General features: G+C 43.3%; 1 protein-coding gene across 12 annotated transcripts in view; it reads left to right on the top strand.

Annotated features, from left to right (window-relative positions):
- Positions 1–25,299, top strand: part of trpn1 (transient receptor potential cation channel, subfamily N, member 1) — a 236,916-nt gene that overhangs the window by 101,291 nt on the left and 110,326 nt on the right. The window contains exon 1 of one of the 12 annotated variants that reach the window (XM_059975539.1): positions 4,311–4,327. The exons of the other annotated variants lie outside the window; for them this stretch is intronic. The gene's annotated coding sequence lies outside the window, so the exon portion shown is untranslated. Of the gene's footprint in view, positions 1–4,310; positions 4,328–25,299 lie in introns of those variants that run through there. 12 annotated transcript variants of the gene reach the window in all.

The raw sequence follows: 25,299 nt of genomic DNA on the forward strand, positions 1-25,299 counted from the left end.
TCAAGCTGTTCTTGTTCAAAGATCTGCCTCACTAAGGTGTAGCCTAAGGGAGCCAAAGATAAGGCCATCAAAGCCTATGTAATTCTGGATGATCAGAGCAATCGCTCACTAGTCAGACCAGAGTTCTTTGAAGTGTTCAACATTGAGAGTAATCAGTTCCCATACTACCTTAGAACTTGCTCAGGCATCGTGGAAACATATGGAAGGAAGGCAGAAGACTTCCAGCTCGAGTTCCTGGATATTAAAATTGTTATCTGTCTCCCTCCACTCTTAGAGTGCAATGAAATTTTGAATAACCGCACTGAGATCCCGACGCCAAGTGCAGTGCTACACCAGCCACATCGCCACCACATTGCCAAGCACATCCCAGAACTGGATCCAAAAGCAGAAATACTCCTGCTACTAGGAAGAGACGTTCTCCAGGTGCACAAGGTTAGGCAGCAGGTCAATGGACCACACGACGCCCCCTTTGCGCAACGCCTGGATCTGGGCTGGGTGGTGATAGGAGAGGAGTGCCTTGGCAATGTACACAAACCAACAGTTAACATACTCAAGACCAATGTGCTAGAGAGTGGCCGCCATTCAATTTTTCAACCCGGCACAAGTTTCATGTGTATCAAGGAAGCACGACAAGGCTTTAACAAATGTAAAGTAACTGACAAGACGCTGAGTCAGTCAGTCTTCGCTCAAACTGAGCATGATAATAAACTTGCTCCACCAGCACAAGACGCCATTTTCTTAAAAATAATGGACACCAAGGTCTTCAGAGATGAAGCAAATAATTAGGTCGCCCCACTACCTTTCAGAGAACCACGCCAGCGCTTGCCAAACAACAAAGAGCAGGCAGTCGAGCGGTTCACGTCCTTGCAAAAAGCCCTGAAGAGGAAACCAGAGATGCAGCAACAATACGTAGCATTCATGGAGAAGATCTTCACTAATGGACATGCTGAAGTAGCACCGCCACTGAGGGAAGGCAAGGAGTGCTGGTACCTCCCAATGTTTGGGGTTTACCACCCACAAAAGCCCAATCAGATTAGGGTGGTCTTTGACTCCAGTGCTCAGTGTGCTGGTATCTCCCTTAATGACGTGCTCCTTACAGGCCCAGACCTCAACAATACCCTTCTCGGGGTCCTGCTGTGCTTCCGGAAGGAGAAGGTCGCAATCTTAGCGGACATCCAGCAGATGTTCCATTGCTTCTTAGTACAGGAGGACCATCGCAATTTCCTCCGTTTCTTATGGGACAAGGACAATGACATTAACAAGGAAGTCACTGAGTACCGGATGAAAGTCCACGTTTTCGGCAATAGTCCGTCACCGGCCGTGGCCATCTATGGGCTGCAAAGAGCCATCAGAGAGGGCGCACAGGAGCACGGCGATGATACCGTTAAGTTTGTAGAAAGGCACTTCTATGTCAATGACGGCTTGATATCACTACAGAAAGAAGACAAAGCAATCGATCTGCTCCGACGTACACAAGCCTCACTTGCTGAGTCAAACCTCCACTTGCATAAGTTCACATCAAACCGTCAGGCAGTAATGGAGACCTTTCCACACAATGACTGTGCTCCAGCAATCAAAGACCTAGATATAGATGGAGAAACCATACCCACACAAAGGAGCTTGGGGCTCCTTTGGGAGATTATGACTGACACATTCACGTTCTCCATGCCGACCGTGATCAAGCCATTCACCTGCCGTGGAGTTCTCTCCACTGTCAACAGTGTTTTTGATCCCTTGGGTCTACTGGCACCAGTTTTGATCCAAGGAAGAGTCCTTCTCAGAGAACTTACATCTGAGCCCTCTGACTGGGATACTCCCCAACCAGAAGACAAGCTAAGTAAGTGGGAGGCTTGGAGAGATTCACTTCAAGATCTAAAACAGCTTCATATCCAACGCAGGTACACTGCGACCTCACCCAACGAGGCAGCGCACACAGAATTGTGTGTTTTTTCGGATGCGTCCACCAAGGCCATCGGTGCTGTGGCTTACTTGAAAGTAGTCGGGAGGATGGTCAAGTTGAAGTGGGATTTGTAACTGGTAAGGCAAAGCTCACTCCTCGGTCCGAGCCGACAATTCCAAGGCTTGAACTGTGCGCAGCTGTCCTGGCTGTGGAAATGGCAGAACTTATCCAGGACGAGCTAGACCTAGAGCTGGGCGATATCAAGTTCTACACAGATAGCAAAGTAGTGCTTGGTTATATTTATAACGAATCAAAACGCTTCTACGTGTACGTTCATTATTAGAGTTCAACGTATCCACCTGTCATCAAAGCCCGAACAATGGCATTATGTACGTACCGAGGATAACCCTGCAGACCATGCATCAAGATCCTTACCTGCATCCCGCCTGGCTCAGACATCCTGATTCACCGGACCCCCCTTTCTGTATCAGCCACCAACGGAAAAAACTCAAATGAGCGAGACATTTGAGCTGATCGAACCCGAAAGAGACTCGGAAATTTGGCCGCAAATACAAACAGGAGTCACCTACCTGGAAGAATCGATACGTACTAACAAATGCTTTCAGCGGTTCTCCACTTTGAATTCTTTAGTGAGAGGACTTGCGTTCCTCATTCACATGGCCAGATCACACAAACATTCATCCCGAAATAGTAAATGTAAGGGATGGCACAAATGTAACTTAACCTCGCACTGCGGACGAATTGGCCCAGGCAAAAGACGTCATCCTTAAAGCAACTCAAAGAGCAGCTTTTGCAAGGGAGTTTTCGGCTCTCCAAGCTAATAAACCAATACCAAAGGACTTTGAGGAAATTCAACCCGATCCTGAAGAACAATATCATCTGCATTGGAGGCTGGTTAATACACTCCCAACTTCCAGCTGCAGAAAAGAGTCCAGTAATCCTGCCCAAAGTCTGCAATGTGACCTTACTGCTCACTCACCATCACCATGAACAGGTAAAGCATCAGGGCTGTCACCTGACGGAAGGGGCAATAAGGGCAGCGGGATTGTGGATCTTGGGAGGTAAAACACTGATCAATTCAGTACTTCACAAATGTGTAACCTGCAGGAAACTGCGAGGCAAGTTGGAAGCTCAACATATGGCGGACCTCCCACCAGAACGCCTCGAAGCCTGCCCTCCTTTTACATATGTGGGGCTCGATGTATTTGGTCCCTGGACTATCACTACAGGACGCACCAGAGGAGGACAAGCAGAGAGCAAGCGGTGAGCCATCATGTTTAGCTGCATGAGTTTAAGAGCGGTACACATTGAGGTCATCGAATCTTTGGATACATCCAGCTGTATTAACACTCTCAGGCGCTTCTTTGTGCTAAGAGGCTCTGCAAAACAGTTAAGGTCTGATTGCGGCACAAACTTTGTTGGAGCGTCCAAGGAGCTGGGGATGGACAAAACGGTGCAAAAGTACCTCAGTCAGCAGGGATGCAACTGGGAGTTTAACACACCTCTCACATGGGAGGCGAAAGGGAGCGGATGATTGGTATCGCCAGAATTATTCTTGATTCAATGTTTCTGCAGTAACGCACCCAACTGACCCACGAGGTACTGTGCACACTAATGGCAGAGGTTACAGCCATTATAAATGCACGACCACTCCTACCCGTGTCTTCTGACCCGGAAAACCCCTTCATACTCTCGCCATCAATGCTCCTTACGCAGAAGGCAGGAGCTCCCCCTCCACCAGGGGACTTCTCTGATAAGGATTTGTACACAAAGCAATGGAGACAGGTCCAGGCTCTGGCAAATCAGTTCTGGTCTCGTTGGAGACATGAATATCTACCTTTGTTGCAACACAGACAAAAGTGGACAGAATCCTGCAGGAATCTTCAAGTTGGAGATTTAGTCTTGCTCAGGGACAAGCAAATCGCCCGCAACAGCTGGCCAATGGCCAGAATCACTGCCACATTCCCTAGTAGGGATGGACATGTCAGGAAGGTTGAGCTGAAAACTTCTGACCAAGGTGATGTGAAAATTTACCAAAGGCTGGTTACAGAAGTCATTCTACTTCTACCTAAGGACTGATTTAGAGACTGAAGTTTTGTATTATGTTCATTGTGACCTTACAAAGGTCAGGTGGGGAGTGTGTTGCCTTTAAGGCATTTGTTTAGTTTATTATATTTTTGCTTTAGTAATTCATTTGTTATCATTTTCTAGTTAAAGTTAAGGTTGTTTAAAGTAAATTTGTTGTCTGTGATATATCGCAGCATGCGATGACGTCACACCTGGTTTCGCCGCGCCTTTTGGGAAAATACCGGTTTGGAGAAACGGGAAGGAGGGAGCTTATGTGTGCAGGATCAGCACGAGAAAAGTTTTCTTTCTACGCACTAGAAATATTAGTGAAGCAACGCTGTAAGTTCATGAGATAATCGATATGGTGAATTTAAAATGTTAACGCTGATTCTGTTAAAAGTAATGCCGGTTGATAAAGTTTATGTTTTTTGTTATTTAAAGAGTTGCGGATAATTTGTGTTGAAGTGTATTTAAAGCCAGTCGATGGCGTAGGTAGATTCTGACTGTATGTTGCACTTTAATGTAATATAGTTGTTGTAGTTTTACTGTTGCAAGTATTTATGATGTTAATGTGATGTCAAGAGGGAAACATACTGTATATATTTTGTATTGTTTTATCAACAGTTTTCACCATACGTTAATGTGGAAGAGTGAACAGTAAACGGTTAATCTTACTGGGACCGCCTCATTGACTGGTTTATGCTCGGTGTTTAGTTCAGTTCTCTTACACCTGTGCGAGAACACTACAGATGGTATTAAATGCTGACCTAAAGTCGATGAACAGCATCCTGACATAGGTGTTTGTGTAGTCCAGGTGGTTTAAAGCTATTTGGAGAGCCATTGAGATTGTGTCTGCTGTTGCCCTATTGTGGAAATAGGCAAATTGCAAAGGTTCTAGCTCCTTGCTGAGGCAGGAATTAATTCTAGTCATGAGCAGCCTCTCAAAGCATTTCATCACTGTAGATGTGAGTGCTACCGGGCGATAGTCGTTAAGGCAGCTCACATTATTCTTAGGCACTGGTATAATTGTTGCCTTTCTGAAGCAATTGGGAACTTCTGCCAATAGCAGTGAGAAGTACTTCTTTCTTATCTAGCCCTCAATGTTCCTTGACACCTGTCAGCCTTTGTGAGTCCATTATTTCACAGTTAAATGACTCCCACTTTTCTGATATAGGCCTGCCTCTTCCAGCCTACTTTTATTAGGAGATGAAAAGAGACTGTAGATGGTAGAATTTAGGGTAAAAAGCCAACTTCTAGATGAACTCAGTGGGTCAGGCAGCATGGGTGGAGGGAAAAGAACAGTTGAGAGCTTTCACCTGGACTGAAAGAGCAAAGAGCGGATAGTCATTATAAAACGGTGAGGGGAAGGAGTAGAAGAAAAGAGCTGGCGACTGACAGCAGGATTCATGTGAAGAGGGATGATAAGCAAATAGAGCAGGGAAATGTAAAGGGCACCTATAGGTTGGGCAAGGACTTGTTTTGCCCTTCTCTCCTCAGAATGCTGATTACACTTTTTCACCTGTATCCACCTATCACCTGTCAGCTCTTGCTTCACCCCTTCCCCTCACCTCACTGGCTATGTCCCTTTACACTTTCAGTCCAGGTGACAGATTTCCATCTGAGACGTTAACTGTCTATTTCCCTCCTCAAATGTTGCCTGACCCATTGATTTCCTCCAGTAATTTTTTTTTAATATATACTTTTACCAGATCTTAATTTATTTCAAAATCAGCACTCCCTCAATCCAGGAACTGGCCCATGCATGTCCCTTTACGCAACAACCTTTAAATGTATGCTCACTATCCAAATGACTAGTCATCTACTTTCATGTCTACATTCCCTAAAATTAGGTCTATTACCTACTGTCTTAAGTCTACTATCTACACACCAGCTCAGAAATCTCTCCTGCTTGCAGCTGTCAAACTACAGTAATCCCTGTTAATACTGGGGAAGTTGAAATTCCCTGCTGCTATATTTCTATCGCTAGCACACCTCTGTGGCTTTTCCACATAGCTGCTGTCTTTTTGCCCCGACTGCTGAAAGACATGTAATCATCCCCTTTTTGCTGCTAAGTTCTATCCAGGTGGTCTAATTACAGGAGTAAATGACAGTGCCCCATTCTCTTTTATGTGCCCCCAGTGTCAGGCCCAGAGATTCTATAACATGGAATGCTGAGTTACCAGTCCTGCTCTCCGTCAACTATGTCCCTGTAAATAACAACTATCTCTTCCTTACACCCTTCTAGAGACTCCATATTTGTAAGTGAAGCAACAAATCTTCCAACATAGTGTTCAAAATGTAATGTCTGCAAAGTGGTTTTCTCTACCCTGAAGAAACCAAATGCAGGCAAAAACTTTGTAAAAATCTGCATGTACACTACAGGTAGGTCAGATCAGAGGCATTCAAGTCTGATGACCAAGAAAGTTCCAAGAGGTCCAGGTACAATCTCTGGAGAGCCATTTCACAGGCAAAGTGGCAATTCTGGGCTAAACTTGAATCAACAAAGCATGTTCAACAGTTTGGCAGGGGTTGAATGCTATTACCACTTATAGAGTTTAATCAAGTAACATAGACAACAACAGGGCTTTGCTTCCAGATGAGCTCAATTTCTTCTATGCTCTGAGCTCAAAACATGAAGGAACTATCACAAGCACCCACACTTCCTGATGATCCTGTGATTTCAGTCTCTGAGGCACTTTTGTGGCAGCCTTCAGGAAGGTGAGCCCACATAAAGCATCCGATCCGGGTGAGGTACTTGGCCAAGTACTGAAGACCTGTGCTGATCAACTGGCTGGAGTGTCCACTGGGATCTGTAATGTCTTGCTGTGGCAATCAGAGGTGACTACTTGCTTCAAGCAGGCTTCAATTGCATTGGTGCCCAAGAAGAATGTGGTAACCTGCCTCAATGAAAATCATCCAGTAGCACCTACATCCACTGTGAAGAAGTGTTTTGAGGCTGGTGATGAAACATGTTCAACTCCTGCCTGAAAAGCAACTTGGATCTGCTCCAATTTGCCTACCGGACCAACAGATCCCCAACAGATGCCATCTCATTGGCTCTTCATTCTTAACTCAACCCTGGAACATCAGGATTACTGTTTATTGACTACAGTTCAGCATTCAATACTATCATCCCCTCAAAACTAATCAATAAGCTTCAAGACCATGGCCTCAATACTTCCTTGTACAATTGGATACTCGATTTAACAACACACACAAAATGCTGGAGGAACTCAGCAGGCCTGGCAGCATCTAGGAAAAGAGTACAGTCGATGTCTCAGAAGGGTTTTGGCCCAAAATGTCAGCTGTACTCTTTTCATAGATGCTCCCTGGCCTGTTGAGTTCCTCCAGCATCTGCAGATTTTCTCTTGTTTATGATTGGACACTAGATTTCCTCACTTGTAGACCCCAGTCATTTTGGATTGGCAAGAACATCTCCACAATCTCCATCAGCACAAGTGCATCACAAGGCTGTGTGCTTAGCCCTTCGCTCTACACCAGGCATGGGCAAACTCCGGCCCAGGGGCCATATGCGGCCCGTTAAGCTTTTTAATCGGGCCCGCAGAACTTGATGAAATTATATTAATAAACCTTGTTAACGTTTTTTCCCCGCAATTCTGGCATTTTCCCAATAGATGACGCACTCTATATACATTGACCTTTGTTGAGGTGCAGCGTATTACTCCACATTTGCGCTTTACTCTTTGTTCGGCTCGACCTATTTGTGTGAACAGGCGTTCAGCGTCATGAACATCAACAAAGCCGGCCACAGATCCAAGTTAACTGACCAACACCTCAGATCCATCCTGAGAATCGCCACAACAAAACTAAATCCAGACTTTGATGCGCTGGCTAAAAAGGGAGACCAACAACACTGTTCCCACTGAAATTAAAAATAAGTTTCTTTGTTGTGTTATGTAAAAAATGCATTTGAAAATATTTTTTTCAATAAGCCTTACATGTTACATGTCATTTCTGTTAAGTGATGGACATGAGTAGTGCGCAGGTGCACGTACGTTCTCAAAATAAAAAATGCGCTCCAGATCAAATAACGCGCTCTGCATACTGGCGCGCTGTCACTGTTCTGTCCTTGTGCTGGTCGTTGTTGAGTTTTGGCACAGGGGACAATTGAATAAGAAGGAGCAGGACAAGTGGACCTGCATCTCCTACTGTTTTTGAAATAGACAGTCAGGAGGAGAGTGATGATGATAATATCTTGAAGTATAACAGAATTTTCAGTGCTTTAAAATAATAACTGTTACTATTAAAAAAGCTGTATTTTATTCATTTAATTTTCAGTGTTTTAAAAGTCATTTCAATAAATAGCTAAATACCATGGGACTTCAAAGACAGATATTTTGTTGTAATGCATTTGTTCATTTTCAATTGAAATTAAAGCACATGTTTTCTACATATCCCATGATATTTTATTTTCTCTTATGAGGTGTATTACCAAAACACTCCGTCCATCTGCTCCTGGTCTGGCCCCCCCTGTCAAATTTTAGAACCCTTTGTGGCCCACAAGTCAAAAAGTTTGCCCACCCCTCCTCTACACACTTTACACTTATGACTGTACAGCTAAGCACAGCTCCAATGCCACATTAAACAACACTCTCGTAAGCCAAATCAATGGTGGTGATGAATCAGTATTTTAGAGAGAATGAAAATCTGGCTGTGTGGTACCATAACAAAAATCTCTTACTCACTGTTAGAAAGACCAAGGAGCTGATTATTGACTCCTGGAGGAGGAAACTAGTCCTCATTGGAGGATTAGAAGTAGAGAGGGTCAGCAACTTTAACTTTCTCAGTGCAACCATTTTGGATGACCAGTTCTGGGCCCAGCACATAAATGCAATTATGAAGAAAGCACAGCAGTGCCTTTTCTTCCTTAGAAGTTTGCAAAGATTTGGCATGACAGCTAAAACTTTGACAAACTTCAATAATGGAGAGTATATGACTGCATCACAGCCTGGTATGGGAACACCATTTCCCTTGAATGTAAAATCCTACAAAGAATAGTGAATCTGGCCCAATGACACCATTGAGCACATGCTATATAAAGCATTGTCACAGGAAAGCAGCATCTATCATCAGGGACACCCGCCTCTCAGGACATGCTCTCTTCTCGCTGCTGCCATCAGAAAGAAGGTACAGGAGACTCAGGACTCACAGCACCAGGTTCAGGAACAGTTATTACCCCTCATCTATCAGGCTTTTGAAACAGAGGGGATAACTTCACTCAAGCTCACTTGAAGTGAGGTTGAAGTGTTTCCATCATTGAAGTGTTTCCACAACCTATGGATTCACTTTCAAAGAGTCTTCTTCTAATGTTTTCGATATTTATTGCTCAGTTACTTTTAATAACCTTGCTGCTGGCAACATTTAATAGAGACAAAGAAACACAATCTAATTCTATATGCTACATTTGTTCTCAAATATCAGAGACACTCCCCTTGTTTTATCTATTGCCAGCCTCATGGGAGAAGGGGAGAAGAGAAAATGTCCAGTGTGGGTGGAATCTTTGATTATGCTGGCTTCTTTACCAAGCAAGAGAGAATATCGAGAGCCCATGGAGGATAGGCTGTTTTTTGTGAAGCGCTGAGCTGAGTTGAGTATATTTCTCACTAAAGCAACACACACAAAATGCTGGTGGAATGCAGCAGGCCATGCAGCATCTATAGGGAGAAGTACAGTCGACGTTTTCGGCCAAGACCCTTCATCAGGACTAACTGAAAGAAAAGATAGTAAGAGATTTGAAAGTGGGAGGGGGTGGGCCCCCTCAGAAATGAGAGTAAATATAGGACTGCTAGAAAATGAGGCAGGAGAAATAATAATGGGAGACAAGGAGATAGCTGATAAACTAAATGAGTATTTTGCATCAGTCTTCACTAGCAGTGTGCCTGATGTTGTAGTGTGTGAAGGATGAGAAGTGGGTGCAGTTACAAGAGAGAAGGTGCTCAAAAAGCTGAAAGACATAAAGATGCATAAGCCACCCAGGTCAGAGGAACTGCACCCTGGGGTTCTGAAGGAGGTAGGGTTAGAGATTGTGGTGGCATTAGAAATGATTTTGCAAAAATCATTGGACTCTGGCAAGGTGCCAGAGAACTGGAAAATTGCAAATGTCACTCCACTCTTTAAGAAAGAAGGAAAGCAGCAGAAAGGAAGTTATAGACCAGTTAGCTTGACCTCAGTAGTTGGGAAGATGCTAGAGTCAATTGTTAAGGATGAGGTGACGGAGTACATGGTGTCATAGGACAAAATCAGCTTGGTTTCCTTCAGGGAAAATCCTGCCTGATGAACCAGTTGGAAATCTTTGAGGAGATTACAAGTAGGATAGATAAAGGGGACACAGTGGATGCTGTATATTTGAACTTTCAGAAGGCCTTTGACAAGGTGCCACACATGAGGCTGCTTAGCAAGATAAGAACCCATGGCATTACAGGAAATTTACTAACACGGTTAGAGCATTGGCTGACTGGTAGGAGGCAGTGAGTGGGACTAAAAGGATCCTTTTCTGGCTGTCTGCCAGTGACTAGTGGTGTTTCGCCGGGGACGGTGTTGGGACTATTTCTTTTTATGCTGTATATAAATGATTTAGATGATGGAATAGAAGGCTTTTTTGCCAAGTTTGCAGATGATACAAAGATTAGTGGAGGGGCAGGTGGTGTTGAGGAAACAGGTAGGATGCTGAAGGACTTGGTCACATTAGGAGAATGGGCAAGAAAATGGGAAATGAAATACAATGTTGGAAAATGCATGGTCATGCACTTTAGTAGTAGAAATAAATGTGCAGACCATTTTCTAAACAGGGAGAAAATCCAGGAATCTGAGATGCAGAGGGACTTGAGATTCCTTGTGCAGAACACCCTGAAGGTTAACTTGCAGATTGAGTCAGTGGTGAGGAAGGCAAATGCCATGTTAGCATCCATTTCAAGAGGTCTAGAATACAAGAGCAAGGATGTGATGCTGAGGCGTTATAAGGCACTGGTGAGGTCTCACCTTGAATATTGTGAACAGTTTTGGGCCCCTCATCTTAGAAAAAATGTTCTGGCATTGGAACGCGACCAGAGGAGGTTCACAATGATGCTTCCACGTATGAAAGGGTTATCATACGAGGAACGTTTGATGGCTCTGGGTCTCTCTCGCTGGAATTCAGAAGGATGAGGGGTGATCTCACTGAAACCTTTTAAATGTTGAAAGGCCTAGACAGAGAAAATGTGGAAAGGATGTTTCCCATGGTGGGAGAGTCTAGGACAAGAGGGCACAGCCTCAGGATAGAGGGGCGCCCTTTCAAAACAGAGATGCAGAGTAATTTCTTTAGCCAAAGGGTGGTGAATTTGTGGAATTTGTTGCCACATGCAGCTGTGAAGGCCAGTTGATTGGGTGTATTTAAGGCAGAGATTGACAAGTTCTTGATTGGACATGGCATCAAAGGTTACGGGGAGAAGGCCAGGAAAAGGGGTTGAGGAGATAAAGAAAAGGATCAGCCATGATTGAATGGTGGAGCAAACTCGATGGGCCAGATGGCCTAATTCTGCTCCTATATCTTGTGGTCAAACTCAGCAGGCCAGGCTGCATCTATGGAAAAGAGTACAGTCAACATTTCAGGCCAAGACCCTTAATCAGGAGTGGTGATGGATCTCGCCCAAAACGTCGACTGTACTCTTTTCCATAGATTCTGCCTGGACTGCTGAGTTTCTCCAGTATTTGGTGTGTGTTGCTTGGATTCTAGCCTCTGCAGATTTTCTCTTGTTCATTATTACATTGTGGTTGGACTGCAAAGTAAATCTTGTATTTCCTTTATTAGGGCAATGACCACACCAGCACCATGGTTGACGATGGACCTGTTTTGGAATTGTCTTTGACACTATCTCCCTGTCTTTCACTAATCAAATCCCCCTGCACTTACACCAGCTTCAACCAACAGAACAGTGAATCCTACTGATCATACATTATCTCTTATCATCCAGTCATAGACTAGTAGATGCATAGAAACAGCTCCTACAAAGTCCTGGAATGCCCTCCCAACACAATGAGTGTTTACATGTTTTCTTGATTTGACATCTGCAGGAGGTTCATTTGCATCACTTTCGCTTTCAATTCAAACACCCTTGACCATGTAATGAAATAATTCTGCAATTATATTTGAACAAAAAAATTGAGTCATACAAAATATTTTTTTCCAAGTCTCAGTACTTGTAGGCTTTTATTTTCAATTTGAATCAGTGAACATGATGTGAAGAATGAAGTTTGAATTCAAGCAGTTTCCACATCCAGTCTGTCCAGTGCACATCTTTAGTACTCGAATAGCTCAAAACATGGTCTTTTCTTTGATCTGTCATAGCTTCTTACTGACGACAACGTCTTGAAGCTCTTCTACGATGAACAAGATGTGCTCTGACAATAGTACTTGATTTTCGTTTGCAAGGTCTCTTGCCATTTTTCTGCCTGCGTCTGCGCCTGCGTTTGCGCACACACTTCTTCATGCTTCAGACTTCAGCCACTGACCACTTTGGAAGTGTTCAGTCTCTAGTTTTATAGCCTTTTCACCAGCTTGCCCGATTGTGATGTCATCATGATTTTACAGCTTTCAGCTACCTTGTACTTTCCATACTTGGCATTTTATCACAAATTTTTTTTGGGCTGTGTATGTTCAACATATAATTGCCTATTAAGGTGTTTTGTCCCAAACTGCCTTGTAAGGTATTTGTCTATATTTGGCATTTGGGCTCAAGTTGTTTTGGGATTGTTTATGTTTAGCAGATAACTGATTTTAAGGTATTTTGTGCAAATCTACTATTCAGATCACAATTATCCTGGAACACAACAATGGATTAAAACTTACAAAAGGTTTCCCATGTATATATTCTCACTGGTGAAATCTTGAATACAATCAAATTTGTGTAATATCTGCCAGGGCTGATTGGATTTACTTTAACTTGATAATTCTAAATTTACAGAGAGACAACTGAATCTTTCCACAGCCTATCTTTCACTCAAAGTAAAGAACCTCGGTTCCTCATTAGTTTAAATCAAAGTCTTTGGAAGCTTCTCTTTGCTCTGTTGGTACTTGTCTGGTCTCTCCTAACAATTGCTTGTACAATTTGATCATGATTTTCTCTGGATTATCATGTAGTATGGCACTATATATGGTTCAGCAAAATTTTGTTGGCCAGCTTTAGTGTTTTTTACATTTAACCTAAACTATTTGAAGTCAATGCATGAAACATTTGTTTCCATCCAACGGAGAGTATTTTTTATGTATTAAAATTTCAACTCTGCTATTCTCAGTCAATATTATTGAAGTAGGTGTCAAAGTACAAGGCAAGTCACTAAGGTGTTACTTCAATATGGCCTGGCAACATTTATCCAGTTATTCTATTCAGCCATGTTCAGGAATGGCACCAAGTCTCCTTGAGTGGAGAACCAAGAGTTAGATTATTCTCCACAACTTTCAGCATGAATATCCATTGCTAATATGTGTCATGTTAGCAGCATAGTGAGTGCAATTGGAAATCTAGGACCAAATGGTGAATAATTGTATCAGTTAAAGAAATAGGGTTAATTGTTTTTTTTTCCCATTTATCCTGTGACTGGCTTACATTTATTTCCCTTGAACTGAATGACTAGCTGGGCCTTTTTATGGGGACAAGCACTGTAAGTATTAGTTATTAAGGATTTCACATAAAGGCTTGTCCAGAGAAAGATGGATTAGCACTAATAAGAACAGCAATTCAAAAAAATGACATCAAACTAGGTAGTTTTACCTAAATTTCAATCGCCCAGCTACTATGATGGCATTCAAGCTCATCATGTAGGAGTTCAAAGTAAACTTTTATCAAAGTACATATGTGTTACCATATGCTACTACCTTAAGATTCATTTTCTTGCAGGCATTTACAGAAATAAAATAAATACTATAGAGTTTATTAAAAACTATACATAAACAGTTAAAAACTGACAAATAACCAATGTGCAAAAGAAATCAAACACTGCAAAATAACCTAATGCTGAGAACAAGAGTTGCCGAATCCTTGAAAGCGAGTCGTCAGGTTCTAGAATCAGTTCAGAGCAGCGGTGACTGAAGTTATCCATGCCGGTTCAAGAGCCTGATCATTGTAGGATATTAACTGTATCTGAACTTCAAAGTTAAAGTAAAATTTATTATCAAAGTACGTATATATTACCAAATACTACCTTAAGATCCATTTTCTTGTAGGCATTTACAGGAAAATAAAGAAATACAACAGAATTTATGAAAAAATATACATAAACATACACTGACAAATGAACAATGTGTTAAAGAAAATGAATTGTGTAAATAAAAAAATAATACCGAGAACATGAGCTGTAAAGAGTTCTTGAAACCCACAAGGCAGGACTATAGATTGTTTAATATTATAATTAATGATATTCTCTCTAAGATAGGTACTGGAGTGGATTTGCAGGTTGAAATAGGACAATTGCACTTACCATTGTGAAGGCTGAAGTTGTTGTTAACATACTGAATTAATCTGAAGGGGCAGAAAAAAATTATAACCCTGTTAAATGTCTGTTGGTAGACTGTTGGGAATGTCACAAGAAGAGCGTTTTTAATTTTGGGTGGCTGGGTTTGCTGGATTACTTAATATGTCCCACTGTAGATTTTTTGATAACTCCACCGTGGTTTTTTCCAATGATTTTAGTTGATTTTAGGTTGCGTGATTTAATGAAATCCAAGGATCCTGATATGCCTGAGAGTCTGTTGGTTCATCAGTATGTTAAGGAAAATTATTGTGATACGTTAACCATTTTTGCTGATGGATTAAAAGATAATTTAACTGGGAATGTTGGTGTGGCTGTTTGTGTGCCTGAATTGCAGATAACAATAAGTAAACTTTTTACTATTTATCAGCACATACAGCAGAACTGGTTGCCATCAATTTGGGCTTACAGTGGGTAGTGGAAATTTGTCCTTGCCAAGTTGTAATATGTTCAGGTTATTTTTGTCTTTAAACAGGTCTTTCTAGCAGTAGGTTAGATTTACTGCTGGAAGCTCTTCAAACTTTATTTCATATTCAAAGTATTGGTTTACATGTCTCTTTTTTATGGGTCCCTGAACATACCAGTATTGAGGGGAATGAGCAGGATGATTCTTTGGCCAAAAAAGTTGTTAAAAGCTCATCTGTGTATATAGACCTTCCACTTAACAAATTAGAAGCTAAGGGTTTGGCTGAGCTAAGATTAGGGGATTATGGCAATACTTGTGAAATAATGGGTATAAGGGGAGACAACTTTTCAGGATACATAAACAGCTGGGTGGATAAGAGAAGGGGATAAAACAAGAATGGAAGGAATTGTATTGACTCAACTAAGAATTGGATATATTTTGCTTAATTATTCCTTGTGTTGGAAAACTTCACTGTGGGGTGTGTAGGTTTTGTCATCATTATGAAACAGTTGAACACACTCTTTTACAATCTAAAGCATATAAGGTTGAAAGAAAGCAAATACAGACTGCACTACTATCTTTGGGGTTGATAGTTTTCATTTTAAAACTTTACTAAGTTATGGAAATTAATTCACAATGTTGTGTTTCATTATTTACAATCTATATGGCTTTTGGGGTAATTTAGTTGTCTTTGAAAAGGAACCAAATAGGGGTTTGTTTCCCAACTCTTTACACCACACTCCAGTCCAGTTGGTGGCAGTAATGCCCCTTTAAGTTGCACTGCCAATCGCCATTAAATGTCAAAAGGAGAAGATTCAGTGCTCAATCGTAAGCCTATTAGTGATATCATCTAGCATTTGCTTTGTGCTCTTATCCAGGTTGATACTGTGTCTTGAACCTTGCTTCGGATACCCCAGCATTTAGGTCCAAAGCATTTCTTGTAAGAACTCTCACCACAGCATGATTGAGCCAACATGGAACCAGTGGGGTACTGAAGCCTTCCATCAGCTGTGTCTAGCCACAGTGAGAACATTTCCGGACAGTCTAGAGATACACAGCCTCCAGGTCATCACTTGCCTACTATTGCAGGCAGGAAGCTAAAGTCGCTCAGGTGAGGCTGTAGGTCTCTCTGCAGAGCCAGTCTATCTTCAGCCTTGGAGGGATTCAATGGTGACATGGGTTCTTGACGAAACGTCCTTGTCTAATGCTCGTTAGTATTTGAACTTCAGCCGTCTTGGTTCCCTTCAGAGCGTGGAATATATTTTAGGAATATAAAATTGGATAAATCTCTGGGTCCTGACAGGATATTCCCTGGACCTTGAGGGAAGTTACTATGAAAATAACAGGGGCTCTGACAGAAATATTTTAGTTTTTCAAAAACAGTAGTTTTTCAAAGCTTGCAGAGAGATTTAGGCCAGTTAGAAGAGTGGGCTGAACAATGGCAGATGGAGTTTAATGCTGATAAGTGTGAGGTGCTACATTTTGGTAGGAATAATCCAAGTAGGACATACATGGTAAATGGTAGGGCATTGAAGAATGCAGTAGACAGGGTGATCTAGGAATAATGGCGCATAGTTCCCTGAAGGTGGAATCTCATGTGGAAAAGGTGGTGAAGAAAGCTTTTGGTATGTTGGCCTTTATAAATCAGAGCATTGAGTATAGGAGTTGGGATGTAATGTTAAAATTGTACAAGGCATTGGTAAGGCCAAATTTGGAGTATTGTGTACAGTTCTGGTCACCAAATTATAGGAAAGATGTCAACAAAATAGAGAGAGTACAGAGAAGATTTACTAGAATGTTACCTGGGTTTCAGCACCTAAGTTACAGGGAAAGGTTGAGCAAGTTAGGTCTTTATTCTTTGGAGCATAGAAGGTTGAGGGGGGACTTGATAGAGGTATTTAAAGTTATGAGGGGGATAGATAGAGTTGACGTGGATAGGCTTTTTCCATTGAGAGTAGGGGAGATTCAAACAAGAGGATATGAGTTGAGAGTTAGGAGGCAAAAGTTTAAGGGTAACACAAGGGGGAATTTCTTTACACAGAGAGTGGTAGCTGTGTGGAACAAGCTTCCAGTAGAAGTGCTAGAGGCAGGTTTGGTATTGTCATTTAAAGTAAAATTGGACAGGTATATGGACAGGAAAGGAATGGAAGGTTATGGGCTGAGTGCGGGTCAGTGGGATTAGGTGAGAGTAAGTGTTCGGCATGGACTAGAAGGGCTGAGATGGCCTGTTTCCGTGCTGTAATGGTTATATGGAAAGGAGGCCTTCATTATCTCTCTTCTGACTGGAAGAGCCCTGGCCTGAGCCACTGTACATTGGGAACGTAAGTCAGAGATTTGCCAGAGGAATTCAGGATTACCATGAGGTAGGTGTTTCATCACCCTTCTAGAGCCAGCCGAGCCTCAGACTGCCTGATGAAGGTTCGACAGGAGGAACAGTCAGCAGCCAACTACACAATCGAATTTCAGACCTTTGCTCAGCTGAATGATTAGAATGGGGAGGCCTTAGCCACGCTATGCCACCAGACTCTGAGATAAACTGAAGGATGCCCTCGCCTGAGAGAGCCAGCAGAAGACTCAGAGGTTCTGATCAACCAGTCCTTCTGTTGCGATAATCATCTGGAAGCGTGAAAGTGGGTCCACATCAGGAGATTGAAGAGAGCCAGCCCAAGCCCAGTCCCCATACATTGCAGTTGCAATCCCCAGCCTCAGGGCATGACCAGTCCATCACCTACTCAAGACCCAGTGGAATCTATGCAGGTCTGTGGCACTGGACTATCTGCCAGTGAGAGGTCCTGGTGTCGGAACAAGGTTGCTGCTTTTACTGCAGGGAAGTAGGTCACCTGTGAGCTGAATGTCTGTAACTGCAGGCAGCTGGGGTACTACTAACACCGTCCAGTGTTCGAGGACTGTGACGGTAGCAGCCACTGCACCACATCCCATGGATTCTAGTTTTGTGCTGACGGCAGAATTCTTAGTATTACAACTTGAAGCAAGTGAAGGCTTTTGTGGACTCGGGGGCAGCAGGTAATTTTCTGGATTTAGAAACCGCCTGTCAGTTTGACATAACACTGCAAGATTTTTTTTCCAAAAATATACTTTATTCAGAAATATTACAAAATAAACTGACTTACAAAAACCACTCGTTGACTGTCCTTGGCCAACCGCTAGGTTCCGGGCAGATCCAGTAACAGGCTGTTGGAATTACAGATGAGGAGAGGGGATCATGTGGAAGACATTAGATTCTACATTATTGACTCTCCACTCATACTCTGATCCTTGGACACCCTTGACTGTCCCAGCATAACCCATGCATGGACTACACTGAAGGCTGACCCCTGATATGTCATTGGTCACTAGAGAGTCTGGGTATCGAAACACCATGCTGGAAACAAAGCATCTTACAATTACTGCACCAAGCAATGATTCTCCCCGCTCTCAAGGGAACAGGCTTCAGTGCAAGGGAACCTGAGACCTTCTGGAGACCTTGTCCAGTCCTCAAGAGCAGTCTCTAGTAGCCAACAGGACAGTGCGAGTCCCAACACAGTCCAGTTGGAATCCCACAGGAACTAAAGAGAGGGAATTTCTAGGTCAGGAGAAGACCAAGCAGATGCCCAAGCAGTCTGGGAGACTTGTATCGAAGCTGAAGGGAGCCAGCTGCAAGGTCTCAAGGAAGGGGCTGATTCCTGTATGCTGATCCTTGAAGCCTAATCCTGGGGATGCAAGAACCCTCTGTAAGAATCTCACTGCTGTTGCTTGTGAACTCTGAAGCCGGTTGAATCACCCCTGTCAACAAAAAAGTCTCAGGAGTCATCCTCAAAGTAAGGTCTGGAGAAGATAGCATCATCCAAACCAGTCAAAATCCCCAGTATTTAGAAGGACTTAGAGGAGGTTTTCAGCAAGGAAAAGGCCTCAACTCTTCCACTATGCTGACCCCACAATTGTACCATGGAACTGCTGCCTGGAACTTGTCCTCTACAGGGTCATTTGTACATGCTTTCAGGCCTAGAGAGAGATACTATGGAGGAGTATATCAAGGAAGCTCTTGCCATGGACCTTATTAGGCCCTCCGCCTCACCAGCCGGCACAAGGTTCTTTGTACAAAAGAATGATGGTAGCTTGCAGTCATGCATCGATTACAGGGGATTAAACTGCATAACGACCAAGAGTGGCTACCCGCTTTCTCTTTCAAGATGCACCAAGGAGCAAGGATATTCACAAAATTAGATCTCCAGAGTGCCTACAATCTGGTCCGTATCAGGGAGGGCAATGATTGGAAGATGGCATTCAATAGCCCGACAGAACACTACAAGTACCAGGTTATGTCCTTCAGCCCAGTGAACACCCCAACTGTTTTCAGGGCCTTTATAAACACTGTGCTCTAAGATACTCTCCATAAGTGTGTCTTTGTCTACGTGGACGATATCCTAATCTTCTCAAAGTCCATGGAGGAGCATGTCACTCACATCAGAGACATTTTAAAGAGGATACTGGACTATGGACTTTATGTCAATTTGCGGAAGTCTGAGTTTCGTGTGAGGACTTTTATATTTGGGTTTCATCATCCTTAATGGTAATCTTGAAATGGACCCTACCAAGACCCAGACAGTCAGAGACTGGCCACCACCATCCCATATCAAACAGGTCCAACGATTTTTGGGGTTTGCTAACTTCTACCAGAAGTTCATTAGGAACACTGATGGCTCTAACTAAGAAATCCACAGGCCCTTTTGTCTGGACTACTGAAGCAGAGGCTGCTTTCACAGAGCTTAAACAGCCATTTGCAACAGCTCCCATCTTTGTTTCTCCTAACCTGGACCTTCCCTTTACTGGGGAGGTGGACACCTCAGACATCAGAGTAGGTGCTGTCATGTCTCAACAATTACCTTCAGACAGCAAACTGCACCCGTGTGCATTCTTCTCCAGGCAGCTATCCCTGGCAAAGAATAACTATGACATCAGGAATCAGGAGCTTCTTGTGGTTAAGTTAGCTTTGGAGGAATGGCCTCACTGGCCTGGGGGTGGGGGGCAAGAACCTTTTATCATTTGAACTGACATAAAAACCTGGCCTATATTCAGGAGGCCAAGAGGCTGAATTCCAGGCTGGCCAGGTGGTCTTTGTTTTTTAACCGGTTTAATTTCATCCTGACCTATCAACTAGGGTTGAAGAGCCAGAATCCAGATACCCCTTCCCGTCAATTTGATGATCTGGAACAAGAGGAGCAGCCTACCACCATTTTGCCCTAGGCCAGGGTAGTAGTGCCAATTCATTGGGGAATTCACACTTTTATTCACAAGGCCTGAGTGCAAGAGGAGATTCCTGAGAATGGTCCTCCAGGTTGGCTCTTCATCCCAAGTTCCATCCGGTCCCAGGTACATTCATCAAGAATAACCACAAACCAGGGATTACCAGTACCCTTGAGTTTATCAAGAGGAGGTACTGATGACCCGGAATGACAAGAGAAGTTCGGCAGAACGTGCCAGCAGGCGTGGTGTGCGCCCAGAACAAGAAGCCCTGTACCCGACCACATGAGCTGCTCCACCCCCTACCTGTTCCGAAGAGACCTTGAGTACACACTTCCATGGACTTTGTCACGGGTCTTCTGTCCGTCATTATGGTGGCTGTCGATCGGTTTTCAAATTTCATTGCCTGGGTGAAGCTACCTTCCATGGAGGAGATGGCCAAAGTTGTCCTGGACAAGGTCTTCAGGATTCCCGGATCCCCAATGGACATTGTCTCAGATCGTGGTCCACAATTCACATCACATTTCTGGAAGGCTCTCCGTAAACTGATAGGAATAACAGCAAGCCTTTCCTGTGGGTTTTCCCACAGTCCAACAGTCAGATGGAGCAGACCATCCAAGATTTAGAATGTACCCTGAGATGCCTGGCCTCGGAAAGACCTGAGGAGTGGTGTGACCATTTAATGTGGGCAGAGATCACCCAGAACACCTTACAGCACTCGGTGCATGGGATGTCACCGTTCAAGTGCCAGTTTGGTTATCCTCCGTCTATTTCCAGAGGAAGAAACCGAAGTTGGGGTCCCTGAGGAAGAAGATCGTGTCCAATGCTGCAAGCAGTAATGGATGAGGGCAAGAGAGATTTTGCAGAGACCAAGACAAGCCAAAGGAAAAGTCTGCAATCCACGTTACAGCCTGGGCAACAGGTCTGACTATCCACTTATTATTTGCCTCTCTGAGTGGAATCTAGAAAGTTGGCACCCAAATTCATTGGTCTCTTTGAGATCTCTGGATTAAAACCTGTCTGCACCAGCCCCTTAGCCCCACAACTATCATCTCCCCACCACCCAGGTTTATTGAGGGGGAACAGACTTCATGGGGAAAAGGCTTTTGGACTCATGTACTGCCGGAGGTGTTCAGCAATACCTGGTGAACTGGGAGGGATTCGGACTGGAGGAAAGGTGCTGGATGCTGGAAAGAGACTTTGTGGATCCGACTCTCTTTAATGATTGTCATTACCAACTCTCTGATCAACCAGGGCCATCAGGAGTCAGCTTGCAACTACGCCAACTTCTGAGATTTAAACTCTTTAATTCTGCAGAATACAGATATTTGGCACGGCCTCTTTAAGGACTTAGGATGTTCCCATTAATCGATAATCATGTGTTGGGCGCCAAGAATCAGGTATTTAAGGAGCACATGAGCATAAGTTCTGTGCTCAGTAGTAAGCCTGCTAGTGATATCATCCAGCATTTCTTCTGTGCTCTGATCCAGTTTGATAACATGTCTCAAACCTAGCTTCAGATACTCCAGCATTTGGGTTCAAACCACCTTCTTCAAGAACTCTCTTCAATGGACTGTAATGTATGGATCTATTTCTTTTAGACCAATGACTTTCCACCTTAGCACTACATACTGATCCATTGTCTGCGCATGTGCTAATGTCTACACATGCGTATTGTTCGTTCTCTCTCTCTCTCCCCCCCCCCAACTTTCGTGCATTCAAAAGCACCAAAGCTCCAACAATTCCTGTCTCACTATATTAACTTTATATAGTGATTTTCACTCCTGTGATTCTGAATCATCCCCCTGTTTTGTGGGCATTTACAAAATTCCATGCAATGCTGCATCTCTACTCATAGGATGATCTGAAACCCAGATTCATTGTTTATTTCTTCAGCGCTATCTCTTCTGAAAGTCACCTATTTCCAAATTTATATGTGATTGTGGCCCTTTCCACATCAACTGGTGCTGCTGCAGAAATTCAACCAGATGCCAAGTTAGTGGCTTTCAGTGGTGACTCTTTGCATTCAGCTCCAAAGAAAATCATCAAATATCCCCATTTAGGACTACAGCTGAATGCAGAGTCATAGTCAGGGGTATTTCAATGTTCATATAGGAGCTGATTGTGAATTACAGAAGGAATGGAGATGGGGTAACCCCTACTGACATCAATGGATCTGGGGCTGAGAGGGTAAACAGCTTTAAGTTCCTCAGCATCCACATCACCGAGGACCTCACGTGGTCTGTACACACCAGCTGTGTGGTGAAAAAGGCACAACAGCGCCTCTTTCACTTCAGACGGTTGTGGAAGTTTGGTATGGGCCCCCAAATGCTAAGAACTTTCTACAGGGGCAAAATTGAGAGCATCCTGACTGACTGCATCACTGCCTGGTATGGGAACTGTATCTCACTTAATCGCAGGATTCTGCAGAGAGTGGTGCGGACAGCCAAGCATATCTGTATTTATGAACTTCCCATGATTCAGGACATTTACAAAGACAGGTGTGTAGAAAGGGCCCGAAGGATCATTGGGGAACGGAGTTACCCTAATCTCAATCTATTCCAGCAGCTACCACAGCATAAACGCTAGGACCAACAGGCTCCAAGACAGCTTCTTCCATCAGACTGATAAACTCATGCTGATTTGAGTGTATTTCTATGTTACATTGATTGTTCTATTTATTATAAATTACTATGATTGCACATTGCACATTTTTACTCCTCAAGTCTGTGCAGGATGTAAGAAATAAAGTCAATTCAATATGTCACCATTTACAACCATGAGATTCATTTTCTTGCACGCATACTCAATAAATCTGTTGTAAACTTCTTTCGATCTACCTGATGCAGACACCATGTACTATGGTGAAAGTAACTTTAACTCTTTATTAGCAAGTTACTCGAGAGAGCCCCCCCCCCCAAGTACTCTCTCTCTGAGACTGCTTTGAGGGTCTCTCCCTCCTGAAGCAAATACAGTTCTTTTTATATAATGCAGTCACGTACACAGATACCTGTGGGTTCACCCCCCTTAGTTTCTGTACAGATGAGTATTGTTAACTTTATCAGTCATAAATTGGTCATATAACAGTTTTAATTGCTACTATGTCTGGATACAGACAGGCTCAGCCCTTGAAAATACAGACAGCCTCCTGCCCTTGAAAATAGCCACTCTTTTTTATGCTTATCTTGCAGGTGCCATAAGAAATACAAGGCAAAATAGGCTTCTCACAGCAAATAATCAAGCAATGATACAAGTTACTCTAAGCAAAACCGAAGTTAAGCGCAGATTGCATACCAAGGATGACGTCACCCGCTCAGCTTATTTTATGAGAAAGCATTTGGGATTCTATAGCTTTTTCCTCAAACGCTTAGCTGCTCTGACCCTTACAAAAAATAGCCAGAGTGTGTGCCTTCGATAACATGGCATACCCAAATGTAAAGCCATGGATGAACTAGGAGATTCGTAGTCTGCTGTGGGCTGTATCTGTGACATTAAGACTGCTGATACAGAACAATGCAAGAAATCCAGGTACACCCTATGGAAGGCTATCTTAAGAGCAAACAAAACGATTCTGTTTGCAGTTAGAGGTGGAATCAGATGCATGTTGGCTCTGGCAGGGTTTGCAGGTTATTACTTCCTACAGGGCAAGCTCTAACAGCAGGAATTGCTCTGATGCTTCACTCCCAGATGAGCTAAATGACTTGTATACATGCTTTGAAAGGGAGGTTAAAATCTGTCACATCTGATGACGCTGTAATCTTTGTCTCAGAGGTCGACATCATAATTTCTTTCATGAGCAATAACCCTTCTGAGGTATCAGGCCCTGATGGTGTATCTGGTAGGGCAGTGAAAACCTGTGCCAACCAACTGGCGGGAAATTTTCAAGGATATCTTCAATCTCTCACTGCTGTAGTCTGAGGTTTCCACCTCCTTCATAAAGGTGAGAATCATAGCATCGCCCAAGACGAGCAGGGTGATCTGCCTCAATAACTATCACCCAGTTGCACCCACATCTACTGTGATGAGGTGCTTTGAGAGGTGATCATGGCTAGAATCAACTCCTGCCTAAGCAAGGACATGGAGCCACTGCAATTTGCCTATTGCCACTATTGGTCCACTGTAGTTGCAATCCCATTGGTTCTCCAGTTGGCATTGGATCACCTGCTGTTTATTGATTACAGCTCAGCATTCAATGCCATCGTACCTTCAGTACTAATTAAAATGCTCCAAAACCTGGGCCTCTGTACCTCCCTGTGCAACTGGATCCTTGACTATCTCATCAGAAGACCAGAGAAATGCAAACTGGAAATAACACCACCTCCTCACAGACAACCAACATGGGCATAGCTCAAGGATGAGTGCTTTTCCCACTGCTCTGCTCTCTACACCCACAACTGGACACAGCTCAAATGCAGATGACACAAATATTGTTGGCAGAATTCCAAATGGTGATCAAGAGGTATATAGGAGCAGGATAGATCAACTGGTTGAGTGGTGTCGAAACAACAACCTTGCACTCAACATCGGTAAGATTGTGGACCTGATAGTTTGTAGACTTCCGGAAGTAGAAGTCATGGGAACGCACACCAGTCCTCATTGAGGTTTCAGCAGGGTAAAGGGTGAGCAGTTCCAGTATCTCTGAAGATCTGTCCTGGGCCCAAAATATTGATTCAATTACAAAGAAGGCACAACAGTGCCGATATTTCATTAGGGGTTTGAGGAGACTTGGTATGTCACAAAAGACTGTCACATGTTTCTGTAGATGTACCATGGAGAGCATTCTAACTGGTTGCATCACTGTCTGTTCTGAAGGGGCCACTGCACAGGATTGGAAAAAGCTGCAGACAGTTGTAAACTCAGCCAGCTCCAACATGGGCACCAGACTCCCCAGTATTGAGAACATGTTCAAAAGACGATGCCTCAAAAAGGTGACATCCTTCATCAAGGACCCCGTCACCCAGGACATGGCTCTTCTCATTGCTCCCATCAAGAAGGAGACACAGGAACCTGAAGACATACACTGAATGTCTTAGGAACAGTTTCTTCTCCACCGCCATCAGATTTCTGAATGGACAATGAACCCATGTACACTACCTCACTATTTTCTTTTATTTTTTTTGCTCTTTTTGCACTACTTGTT

This window comes from Hypanus sabinus, chromosome 1 (assembly GCF_030144855.1).
Source record: "Hypanus sabinus isolate sHypSab1 chromosome 1, sHypSab1.hap1, whole genome shotgun sequence".
NCBI lineage: Eukaryota > Metazoa > Chordata > Chondrichthyes > Myliobatiformes > Dasyatidae > Hypanus > Hypanus sabinus.